Source organism: Moschus berezovskii, chromosome 10 (assembly GCF_049115385.1).
Source record: "Moschus berezovskii isolate FMDL1 chromosome 10, NW_MosBer_1.0, whole genome shotgun sequence".
In the NCBI taxonomy this organism is placed as follows: Eukaryota; Metazoa; Chordata; class Mammalia; order Artiodactyla; family Moschidae; genus Moschus; species Moschus berezovskii.
In genome coordinates, this window is record NC_142469.1 from 23,177,476 (window position 1) to 23,188,951 (window position 11,476).

The window sequence follows — 11,476 nt, forward strand, 5'->3', positions numbered from 1 at the left end:
AAGCAACCTAAGTGTCTATAAATTGATGAATGGATGAGGAAGATGTGAGATACATATGAAAGGGAATATTACTCAGCCATAGAAAGAACAAAATACTGTCAGTTGTGACAATGTGGATCTAGATGGTATCAAGCTAAGTGAAATCAGTTCAGTTCAGTTCAGTTCAGTCACTCAGTCGTGTCCGACTCTCCGCGACCCCATGAATCACAGCACGCCAGGCCTCCCTGTCCATCACCAACTCCCGGAGTTCACTCAAACTCATGTCCACAGAGTCAGTGATGCCATCCAGCCATCTCATTCTCTGTCGCCCCCTTCTCCTCCCACCCCCAACCATTCCCAGCATCAGAGGCTTTTCCAGTGAGTCAACTCGTCGCATGAGGTGGCCAAAGTATTGCAGTTTCAGCTTTAGCATCAGTCCTTCCAATGAACACCCAGGATTGATCTCCTTTAGAATGGACTGGTTGGATCTCCTTGCAGTCCAAGGGACTCTCAAGAGTCTTCTCCAACACCACAGTTCAAAAGCATCAATTCTTTGGCGATCAGCTTTCTTCACAGTCCAACTCTCACATCCATACATGACCACGGGAAAAACCATAGCCTTGACTAGACGGACCTTTGTTGGCAAGGTAATGTCTCTGCTTTTTAATATGCTATCAAGGTTGGTCATAACTTTCCTTCCAAGGAGCAGGCATCTTTTAATTTCATGGCTGCAATCAGCATCTGCAGTGATTTTGGAGCCCAAAAATATAAAGTCTGACACTGTTTCCACTGTTTTTCCATCTATTTCCCATGAAGTGATGGGACCAGATGCCATGATCTTTGTTTTCTGAATGTTGAGCTTCAAGCCAACCTTTTCACTCTCCTCTTTCACTTTCATCAAGAGGCTTTTGAGTTCCTCTTCACTTTCTGCCATAAGGGTAGTGTCATCTGCATATCTGAGGTTATTGATATTTCTCCCAGCAATCTTGATTCCAGCTTGTGCTTCTTCCAGCCCAGCGTTCCTCATGATGTACTCTGCATATAAGTTAAATAAGCAAGGTGACAATATACAACCTTGACGGACACCTTTTCCTATTTGGAACCAGTCTGTTGTTCCATGTCCAGTTCTAACTGTTGCTTCCTGACCTGCATACAGGTTTCTCAAGAGGCAGGTCAGGTAGTCTGGGATTCCCATCTCTTTCAGAATGTTCCACAGTTTATTGTGATTGACACAGTCAAAGGCTTTGGCATAGTCAATGAAGCAGAAATAGATGTTTTTCTGGAACTCTCTTGCTTTCTCCATGATCCAGCGGATGTTGGCCATTTGATCTCTGGTGCCTCTGCCTTTTCTAAAACCTGCTTGAACATCTGGGAGTTCACGGTTTACATACTGCTGAAGCCTGCCTTGGAGAATTTTGAGCATGACTTTACTAGCGTGTGAGATGAGTGCAATTGTGCGGTAGTTTGAGCATTCTTTGGCATTGCCTTTCTTTAGGATTGGAATGAAGACTGACCTTTTCCAGTCCTGTGGCCACTGATGAGTTTTCCAAATTTGCTGGCTTATTGAGTGCAGCACTTTCACAGCATCATCTTTCAAGATTTGAAATAGCTCAACTGGAATTCCATCACCTCCACTAGCTTTGTTCATAGTGATGCTTTCTATGGCCCACTTGACTTCACATTCCAAGATGTCTGGCTCTAGGTCAGTGATCACGTTATCGTGACTATCTTGGTCGTGAAGATCTTTTTTGTACAGTTCTTCTGTGTATTCTTGCCACCTCTTCTTAATATCTTCTGCTTCAGTTAGGTCCATACCATTTCTGTCCTTTATCGAGCCCATCTTTGCATGAAATGTTCCCTTGGAATCTCGAATTTTCTTGAAGAGATCTCTTGTTTTTCCTATTCTGTTGTTTTCCTCTATTTCTTTGCATTGATCGCTGAGGATGGCTTTCTTATCTCTCCTTGCTATTCTTTGGAACTCTGCATTCAGATGCTTATATCTTTCCTTTTCTCCTTTGCTTCTGTTCTTTTCACAGCTATTTGTAAGGCCTCCTCAGACAGCCATTTTGCTTTTTTGCATTTCTTTTCCATGGGGATGGTCTTGGTCCCTGTCTCCTGTACAATGTCACGAACCTCCATCCAGAGTTCATCAGGCACTCTTATCAGATCTAGTCCCTTAAATCTATTCCCCACTTCCACTGTATAATCATAAGGGATTTGATTTAGGTCATATCTGAATGGTCTAGTGGTTTTCCCTACTTTCTTCAATTTCAGTCTGAATTTGGCAATAAGGAGTTCATGATCTGAGCCACAGTCAGCTCCTGGTCTTGTTTTTGCTAACTGTATAGAGCTTCTCCATCTTTGGCTGCAAAGAATATAATCAATCTGATTTCGGTGTTGACCATCTGGTGATGTCCATGTGTAGAGTCTTCTCTCGTGTTGTTGGAAGACGGTGTTTGCTATGACCAGTGCGTTCTCTTGACAAAACTCTATTAGCCTTTGCCCTGCTTCATTCTGTGCTCCAAGGCCAAATTTGCCTGTTACACAAAGACAAATACTGTATACTCTCACTTATATGTGGAATCCAAAGAAACCAATAAACAAAACAAAACAGAAACAGACCCATATAAAGAACAAAATGCTTATTGCCAGAATAAAGGGCAATGGGTGTGGGTGAAAAGGGTGAAGGGGATTAAGGTGCACAAACTTCCAATTATAAAATAAATAAGTATGTAATGTACAGCATAGGGAAAAAAGTCAACAATATTGTAATTTGTATGGTACAGATGGTCACTAGACTATTGTGATCTGTTCATAATGTGTAAATGCCAAATCACTATGTTCTCCACCTGAAATGAATATAACATTGTATATCATCTATACTTCAGTTTAAAAACAAGAAATGCAAAAAAAAAAAAGAAATTACTGAAAAACCAAAAAAAAAAAAGAAAACAATCCTGAGTTAAAAGTAAAATTCTTTCCTTTTCTCCCCTTCCTGACCATTGCTCCTTCTTTCCCTAAAACATTTTCCACCAATGTAGCCATGAATTCATAGTTTGTTGTTGTATATTTTTTCCAAATCTTAAAATATGTTTTATGTTTAAAAGTAAAGATTTCTATCTCACAAACAATAAGAAAGTAGTTTTTTTAAGGTCCACTCTCAGTTGAAAACTGGCACAAAAGAGCAACACCAAACAGGTGATTAAATGGAACACGCACACACACATTTCTAGAAGTTTTCACAGAATTACTAAGCACAGAATTCAAGGAAACCAGGACTGTCTTAAAGATTCAGCCAACTCACCAAACCATTTTACTAAGTGCTATCAGAGAATGTTTGCTAAGCAATTTTGCACGTACAACCTCAAAGTAAACCTCTGCTGACAACTGTTATTTCAGCTTGTTCTACAGGTCAGAGTGTGAAAGGCAATGGAAACTAACCTTAAATAAGGAGAGGGAGATGGTATTAATATCAGCCTCATGTCTCTTTAATCTTTCTGCTGAGTTGTAAATATTATGCATGAAGCTCCTGTATTGAGGAAGAAATAAAAGCTACTATTGACTTGTATGCATTTTTTAAAATTCCAGAGTATGCCAAGAGAGGCTGACATTTTAACCATTAGAAAAATTTTAGAATGTATGTATATATAGTATACAAATGTGTATTATAAGCATTATAAATACTTCTTGGTGAATTTGTAGGTAATTTTTTCCTACCATTATAAATACTGCTTCAGATTTATTTCCAGTGCTTGATGTAACATTCTGCTTGCAAAATATAGTCACCCTCAGTTCAGTTCAGTTGTTCAGTCATGTCTGACTCTTTGCGACCCCATGAATCACTGCACGCCAGGCCTCCCTGTCCATCACCAACTCCCGGAGTGCATTCAAACTCATGTCCATTGAGTCGGTAATGCCATCCAGCCATCTCATTCTCTGTCGTCCCCTTCTCCTCCTGCCCCCAATCCCTCCCAGCATCAGAGTCTTTTCCAGTGAGTCAACTCGTCGCATGAGGTGACCAAAGTATTGCAGTTTCAGCTTTAGCATCAGTCCTTCCAATGAACACCCAGGACTGATCTCCTTCAGGATGGACTGGTTGGATCTCCTTGCAGTCCAAGGGACTCTCAAGAGTCTTTTCCAGCACCACAGTTCAAAAGCATCAATTCTTCAGCGATCAGCTTTCTTCACAGTCTAACTCTCACATCCATACATGACCACTGGAAAAACCATAGCCTTGATAGATGGACCTTGGTTGACAAAGTAATGTCTCTGCTTTCTAATATGCTATCTAGGTTGGTCATAACTTTCCTTCCAAGGAGTAAGCGTCTTTTAATTTCATGGCTGCAACAGCATCCGCAGTGATTTTGGAGCCCAAAAATATAAAGTCTGACACTGTTTCCACTGTTTCCCCATCTATTTCCCATGAAGTGATGGGACCAGATGCCATGATCTTAATTTTCTCAATGTTGAGCTTCAAGCCAACTTTTTCACTCTCCTCTTTCACTTTCATCAAGAGGGTTTTTAGTTCCTCTTCACTTTCTGCCATAAGGGTGGTGTCATCTGCATATCTGAGGTTTTTGATATTTCTCCCGGCAATCTTGATTCCAGCTTGTGCTTCTTCCAGCCCAGCGTTCCTCATGATGTACTCTGCATATAAGTTAAATAAGCAGGGTGACAATATACAGCCTTGACGTACACCTTTTCCTATTTGGAACCAGTCTGTTGTTCCATGTCCAGTTCTAACTGTTGCTTCCTGACCTGAATATAGGTTTCTCAGGAGGCAGGTCAGGTGGTCTGGTATTCCCTAGAAAGACTTAATAGATTATACGCCTTAAAATTTCACAACCAAAAGGAGAGATGGTAAAAATTCCCCAGTGAAATTTATTGGAGACTTCTGTGTCACACTTTTCAAAAAAAAATCAGCATAGATGATTATTCTTGTAGGTTAGTTCTCAGAGACTTTTCATAAGTGTTTTCTTACATCAACACCTTTAGTGAACTTTATAGCTTATTAAGTGGAATTAAAAATTAAAGAACAGCTACAGTTCATGGTGAAATAATTAACAAGATTTATACGGAATTTTGCACATATCTATGTATTCATAAAGTACAGTGGATCTGTAGCTTAATGTAATAAACATGAATAAATTAAGCTACAATTACATATTATTTTCTCTAATTTATGAATTTGATATGTTTTACTGTTTTACTATTATGATATAAATAAAGTGATTTCTTTAAAATATTAAATTATAAGGGGAATATATGTCAGTTAACAAAAAACTTAGATTTAAAATGTATACTATAGAAAGAAACCTGTAATACTGCATAATATGTTTTTGTAAAAGAGTACGACAACTTTAAACATGCAAGGAAAATTGAGTAAAATTCAAGGCCATCTTCAGACATATTTCCATGGTAAAATCATAGTTGGCCTGTCTCCACTTTGTATATATAGTAGCACAAAGTCTGTTTTCTCTTGTGCAGTTATATACTGAGTACACACACACACATGCATACCTTTTCCACATTTCTTTCTTTTTCTGCTAGCTTGCTTTGTAGACAAACCAACTTGCAGTCCAACCACCAGTAGAGTTTAGTTGCAAACAAACTCCACCACTTCAACAGTAAAGAAATTTGTTGGAAGGATATGGGTCAGCTCACAGAATCAAAGATAAAGTTGATAAGCCACCCTGATGAGGACAGACCCTAGAACAGTTCCAAGGGTCCAGGTAGGAGGAATCCATAGATTATCCATAGAATCCACCGCTTTGGAGGAATCCAAAACTGTCCATAGAAAGCTTATTGGAATGAATCTGTGCTTGCCCTTTTCTGTCTGAGTGTCTCTCTGCTCAGGGTCTACATTCCTGGGAAAGAGTCTGATCTGCTTAGCGAAGTTCACAAGGCCACACCTTGACGGGGGCGATCTGGACATCTTCCCTGAAATGATCATTAAGAAGGCCAGCAGCTAGCAAGACACAGACCCCCAAAACAGACACCTAGGTGTGGTCACCAAAAAAGGAGAGAAGATTCTAGGTAGGCAAAAGCAGTACGTTTTCAGATTCTAAAATATAAGACATTTATTTATGATTGCTCTATATATGGCTTTGATTATTAAATAGTTAAAACATTCGTATGGGAGGATATTGTAACTAGCAATGACTTTGGTTAAGAATAACAAATACAATAAACAAGAATATTTCCTGTTTATCCAATTTCCCTTCTCCATTCACTCCTTCCTCCTAAGCTTTCCATGGAGCATGCAAAATCTCTTTGCACTTGAATATGTATAGAGTACAAGCCAGGAGACCTAAACTGTATTTCCAGTTGCTTCTCTAATATGCTAGGAGATCTTGACAGCTAGAACTTTTCACAATCTTAATTTTTTAATTATTAAACTTTTGATTTTGTACTGGGGTATATCTGTTTAACAATGTTATGATAGTTTCAGGTGAACAGCAAAGGAACTCAGCCATACTTTTATATGTCTCCATTCTCCCCCAAACTCCCCTCCTATGGAGGCTGCCACATAACATTGAGCAGAGTTCCATGTGCTACAGAGTAGGTCCTTGTTGGGGGTTGAACCTTTTTGAGGGTTTCGCTTCTTCATTTGTAAAACGAAGGTATTAGGGTACAGGAAGTTCCAGTGACTGCGTTCCTTCAGTGGATCAGATGGTAGCAGGAAGAGAACTCTGCTATTGGTTCCCATCAGCCTTTTCCAGGGTCAGGCCACTCTTCAGAGGAGCCAGGGGCCTGTGCTTACAATTCCTGGAAGTTGACAGGTGGTCAGAGACTATCAGGGTTCTGCTGAGGAGTTGGAATGAGTCAATTCATTCATCCACTCATTCAATCAGTCATTTGCCAAGCATCAGGTGATGCAGATGAGAGCTACTACTCTCAAGAAGCTCACAGATTCTGGCTCAGATAACTAAGTAAGAAACAAGAACTTGTGAATTTGAAGAAATGTAAAGGGAAAAGAGTGTCATACAGATCAATCAAGCCTACAGTGTTCACTGTAGTTACTGGGTGTTCATAAGGGCTTATGGGGGCAAGAAGGAAGGCTCCCTCTCCAATACAGGAGAGCATCGGGGTCTGGGGATGGTGCTGAGGAGACTGAAACAAGAACTAGAAATCTGGTTCATTCACGCATCCATTCAGCCTTTACTGAGCACCTTTGTGAAGACACCATGCCGTGTTAGGCAATGGAAATGAAAGACAAATGATCTAGGAGATGGGAGTGAGGGTGGCAGAGGAGAGGAAAGAAAAGAGGTTTTAGACAGAAAGTAAAAATAGAAACAAAACAGTATACCTACAGTTATCACTACATGAAAACTTAATGATACTAAACGATTGACACTTAGTGATTGTTCTTTGTTAGGGATAATTTTAAGTGCTTTTCATGTACCAGTTTATTTTTGAGACAGGTACTGTTATTATTCCTGTTTTACCATTGAGAAAATGATAGAGTTGAAGCAATCTTCCCAGGGTAATGTTCTAAAAATTCAATGAGTTTGGGATTTGAGGCCAGGCAAGTTGAACTCTAGGGTCTGGGGTCTGGGCATTTAACCCCTGTGGTATGTCTGCACATACATAACAGCTGAACAAACATCCAATACAACCTTAGTTGGGTTTGTCTGCTTTAGACCATTTCTTAATTCTAAGGCAGCTTAAAAGAATAAATTAGTACCCATAGCTATAATATTCTTCTTAAAATTACACTATTATATTCTTTATATTGCTTCTTTTTTACCCTAAGGCTAAATCTCCCCAAAGTTAGCCTTTATGACAGAATCTTTGGCCAGAAATTAACACTTGGCTAGGAAAACACTGGGAAAAATCTGATCTATCTGGATCTTTTTGGGTTAGAAAAAAGAAACTTCTTTTTAAAATTGAAAAGTGTGGTTATTTTGAATGAAAAGCAATGACCCTGGGTCATACTAATTTCTAAGTAAGAAACAAAATCTTGTGAATGTGAAGAAAAACTTCAGGAAAATACATCAATGTACAATTGTAGAAAAACTGGTCACCTTTTCCTACTCAGATTTAAGCTATAACATTATCATTAACAGTTATATAACTTCTTATTCATTATAGAGTCTTTTGTTAGTACCACTTGTTTTTATGAGTTTATAAAGATTCATTATCTGGAGATATATAGTCATGTGACAAATATTGTTTTGTTGGGTTTTCATTGGTAACTGAAAGAATTTAGAAACTAAAATCATCAAAAATTAAACAGCATGGCATACACAATAGCCCAACAGAGTCATACAGCTCAGGTAAGAGATAAGTAATTCTGTCTTTGTATAATTATGTTCCACTAAATAATGAAAATCTTCATCTAAAACCTGAACTTTTTCTTTCAGAATTCTTTCTAGACCCTCACAACCTGTAGATACCTTTTCTTCCATTGAACTTTCAAGATATTCACACTTTTCAGTCTATTTGACCCTCATCACACCTTGCCTGAATGGTAAATGACTGTTGTTCATGTAATATTGTTATTATCCTGCTCTTGTGTTTGCTGTTTAGTCACTAAGTCATACCTGACTTTTTTTGCAACCCTATGTACTGTAGCCTGGCACGCTCCTAGGTCCATGGGAGTTTCCAGCAAGAATACTGGAATGGACTGCCAATTACTACTCCAGGGGATCTTCCCAACCCAGGGATTGAACCTGGGTTTCCTGCATTGGCAGGCGGGTTCTTTACCATTGAGCCACCAGGGAAGCCCTGTTGTTATCTTGCTGGAATACAAAGGCTCCCTGGATAGGGACAGTGTTCTAGAGGATTTCTCTGTATCCTCTAGAACAATTGAGCACATTGTAGGCCCTCAGTAAATATGTATTAATAAGATATTTGATCAACTAGCTGCCACATGGATATTTCAGGCTAAAAAATTCATTCAAGAACACTATTTAAACTGTCTGGCAGTCTACATTCAGATAGGTGACTTCAAAGTTCCATTTCACATTAACCGTCTACACCCATATCTGAATAAATGCATCAGGAAAGTCCGATTTAAATCAAACAATTGTTTTAGCTGTAAAAAGTGTTGACCATACAAGCCGTGCCTTCTGTTTCCTACATAGGTTGTTTTTTTTTCAGTAGTCAGTCTACTCCTAGGAAAAGCCCAATGAATGCTGTGTGATTTTTAAATGTATATCTACATGATTACAGCTTTGCAAAGGTTCTGTTTTATCATTATCCCAAAAATGTAAACTGATAGATTTCTACATCTTTCTCATACTCTATTTTTAATTAACTAAAAAACAAACAAACAAGCCAAAAATTGTCCCCCGCTAACATAAGAAAGTAAAAATAAAATATCTCTTTTCTGGTAAATGAGCCACATTTTCTCGATGTCACTAAACCCCACCCCTTTCTTTCTTTGGGGACTTTCTCCTGGTTTTTAAATACTTTGGCCACTTGATGAGAAGAGCTGACTCGTTGGAAAGATTGAAGGCAGGTGGAGAAGGGGACGATAGAGGACGAGATGTTTGAATGGCATCACAGACTCAATGGTCATGAGTTTGAGCAAGCTCCGGGAGATGGTGAAGGACAGGGAAGCCTGGAGTGCTATAGTCCATGGGGTCACAAAGAGTCGGATACGACTGAGCGACTGAACAACAATAATGAATACAGCTGGTAGATCTAGAAAGGTAAATTTTGCCTATTGTACAAAGTTTAACAATTTTAAAGTTTCTCTGATATTTGGATTTAAAGTTGAAATTCCAAATAGTATTTTCATGCCATTCTCATGTAATAATTGCCCAAACTCACCTTTCACAAGTGACAAACACACCAGCTTTGATATAGAATTCTCACCCTCTGGAACTTTGCCAAGCTATGAATATGTATGGTAGACAAGAATTCTGGATGCATTATATTGGTAAACAGATTTCAAGTGCTTAGCTTATGTCACAATTCCCTTGGAAGTTTTGTAACAGTATGATAAAACAAAAACTCATACATGGCAAGACAATTGTCTTCTTAAGACATTTACATAAGTTGGCTTTCTGTCTAGCTGAACTATTCCATTTGCATCAAATAAAAAACCCACAGGGAACACAAAGCATGTTGTCCAGGGTTTTAGTAATGGCTTGACTTTGTAGACACTGGGCTTACAATCAAGCAGTGTCAGCCTTGGGCAAAGGCCATGATTGTGCAGGGCCTCATGGTCAGGCAGGGCTCAAGGCTGGCAGTCTGATCTTCAGCCCACCTGGTTCTATGGAGAAAAGAACAATGATTAGGGTTTTAAAATCAAAGGCATTTCCAGTGTACTGCAGCTTACTGGGTTTGTGGCAAGTTACTATACAGCTATAAATAAGGCCCCAATCATATCAATCAGGGTTGTTCCATCCTAGTATTTTCCCAATTTATTGACAATGAAAGACTCAAAATTTTGGTACTCATGCATGCTTGGATGAAGTTACTCTGTAAAGAAATAACCTTGGGACGTCCTTGGTGGTCCAGCGGTTAAGACTCTGAGCTCCTGATTCAGGCGGCCCAGGTTCAATCCCTGGTCAGGGAACTAGATCCCATATGCAGCAACTAAGACACAGTGCAGTCAAATAAATAAAAAAATAATTTTTTTTTAAAAAAGAAATAATCTCACATATACCTTAAAATTGCATGATGTTATATGCCAATGATATCCCAATAAAACATAAAATATTAATAAATGAAATGACCTCACAAATGAACTGAATTCTGTAAGAAATGATTCAAACTTGATTTGTGGCTTGAAAAACATCTACATCCTGGTTCCATTAATATTAATAAGAAATTAGAGAAATTAAAGCATTTTAATTGCAAGATTACAAAGAACAATGTATAATTTAAAGTAAACATGCATTTAATGATTTTGTTACAAAATATGTCATATCGAAAAGCACCTAACATTTGAAATCAGTAAGCTGATTTCTTTTTTAATTACTAAGGACCTATTTAATATTAAGAATGATATTCCTAGTTCACACTATACTTTGAAACTTTGTTTTAATGGTGTGCAATTTGAAAAATAAAGACCATTTTCCACAGCTCTATTGAGGCAAAGAACAGGACATGGTCACTGTTTTTCAATAGTCAGGCATCTTAAATTACACTGACCACGGTCAACTTTGCATCTCCAGCCCAGATCTCATTTTAGAACCCCAGATCCAAGGAGCCAACTGATTCTGCAGGGCTCCATTTGGATTCCTCCCAGGAATTTCAAACTCAGCAAGTCCCAGCTGAACTCAGTGTGCTTTTGCCTTGCTCACCTGTTCGCTCTGTCTCTGGGGTTGCTTCTCCAGGTTAACTGCACCACCAGTTGCTCAAGCCAGAAAGCTGGACTAGTTCTGAGCTCCTCTTCATCTGCCCCGAGGTCCACTCAGTCCCAAGCCCTGTTACTTGCCCTTGCCAAAGAGCTCTTGCATCCACCCTCTTCCCCGGTTCCCTCAGTCTGAGTCCCCAGTCACAGGAGGGGCTCTGCTCACTCTGCCACATCCCTACCTCT

General features: G+C 39.0%; 1 non-coding gene across 1 annotated transcript; it reads left to right on the plus strand.

Moving 5' to 3' along the window:
• Positions 1-10,437: 10,437 nt before the first annotated feature.
• TRNAR-CCU (transfer RNA arginine (anticodon CCU)) lies at positions 10,438-10,510 on the plus strand. Its single transcript has one exon. It is a non-coding gene; the product is annotated as a tRNA-Arg (tRNA).
• The last annotated feature ends 966 nt before the right edge of the window (positions 10,511-11,476 follow it).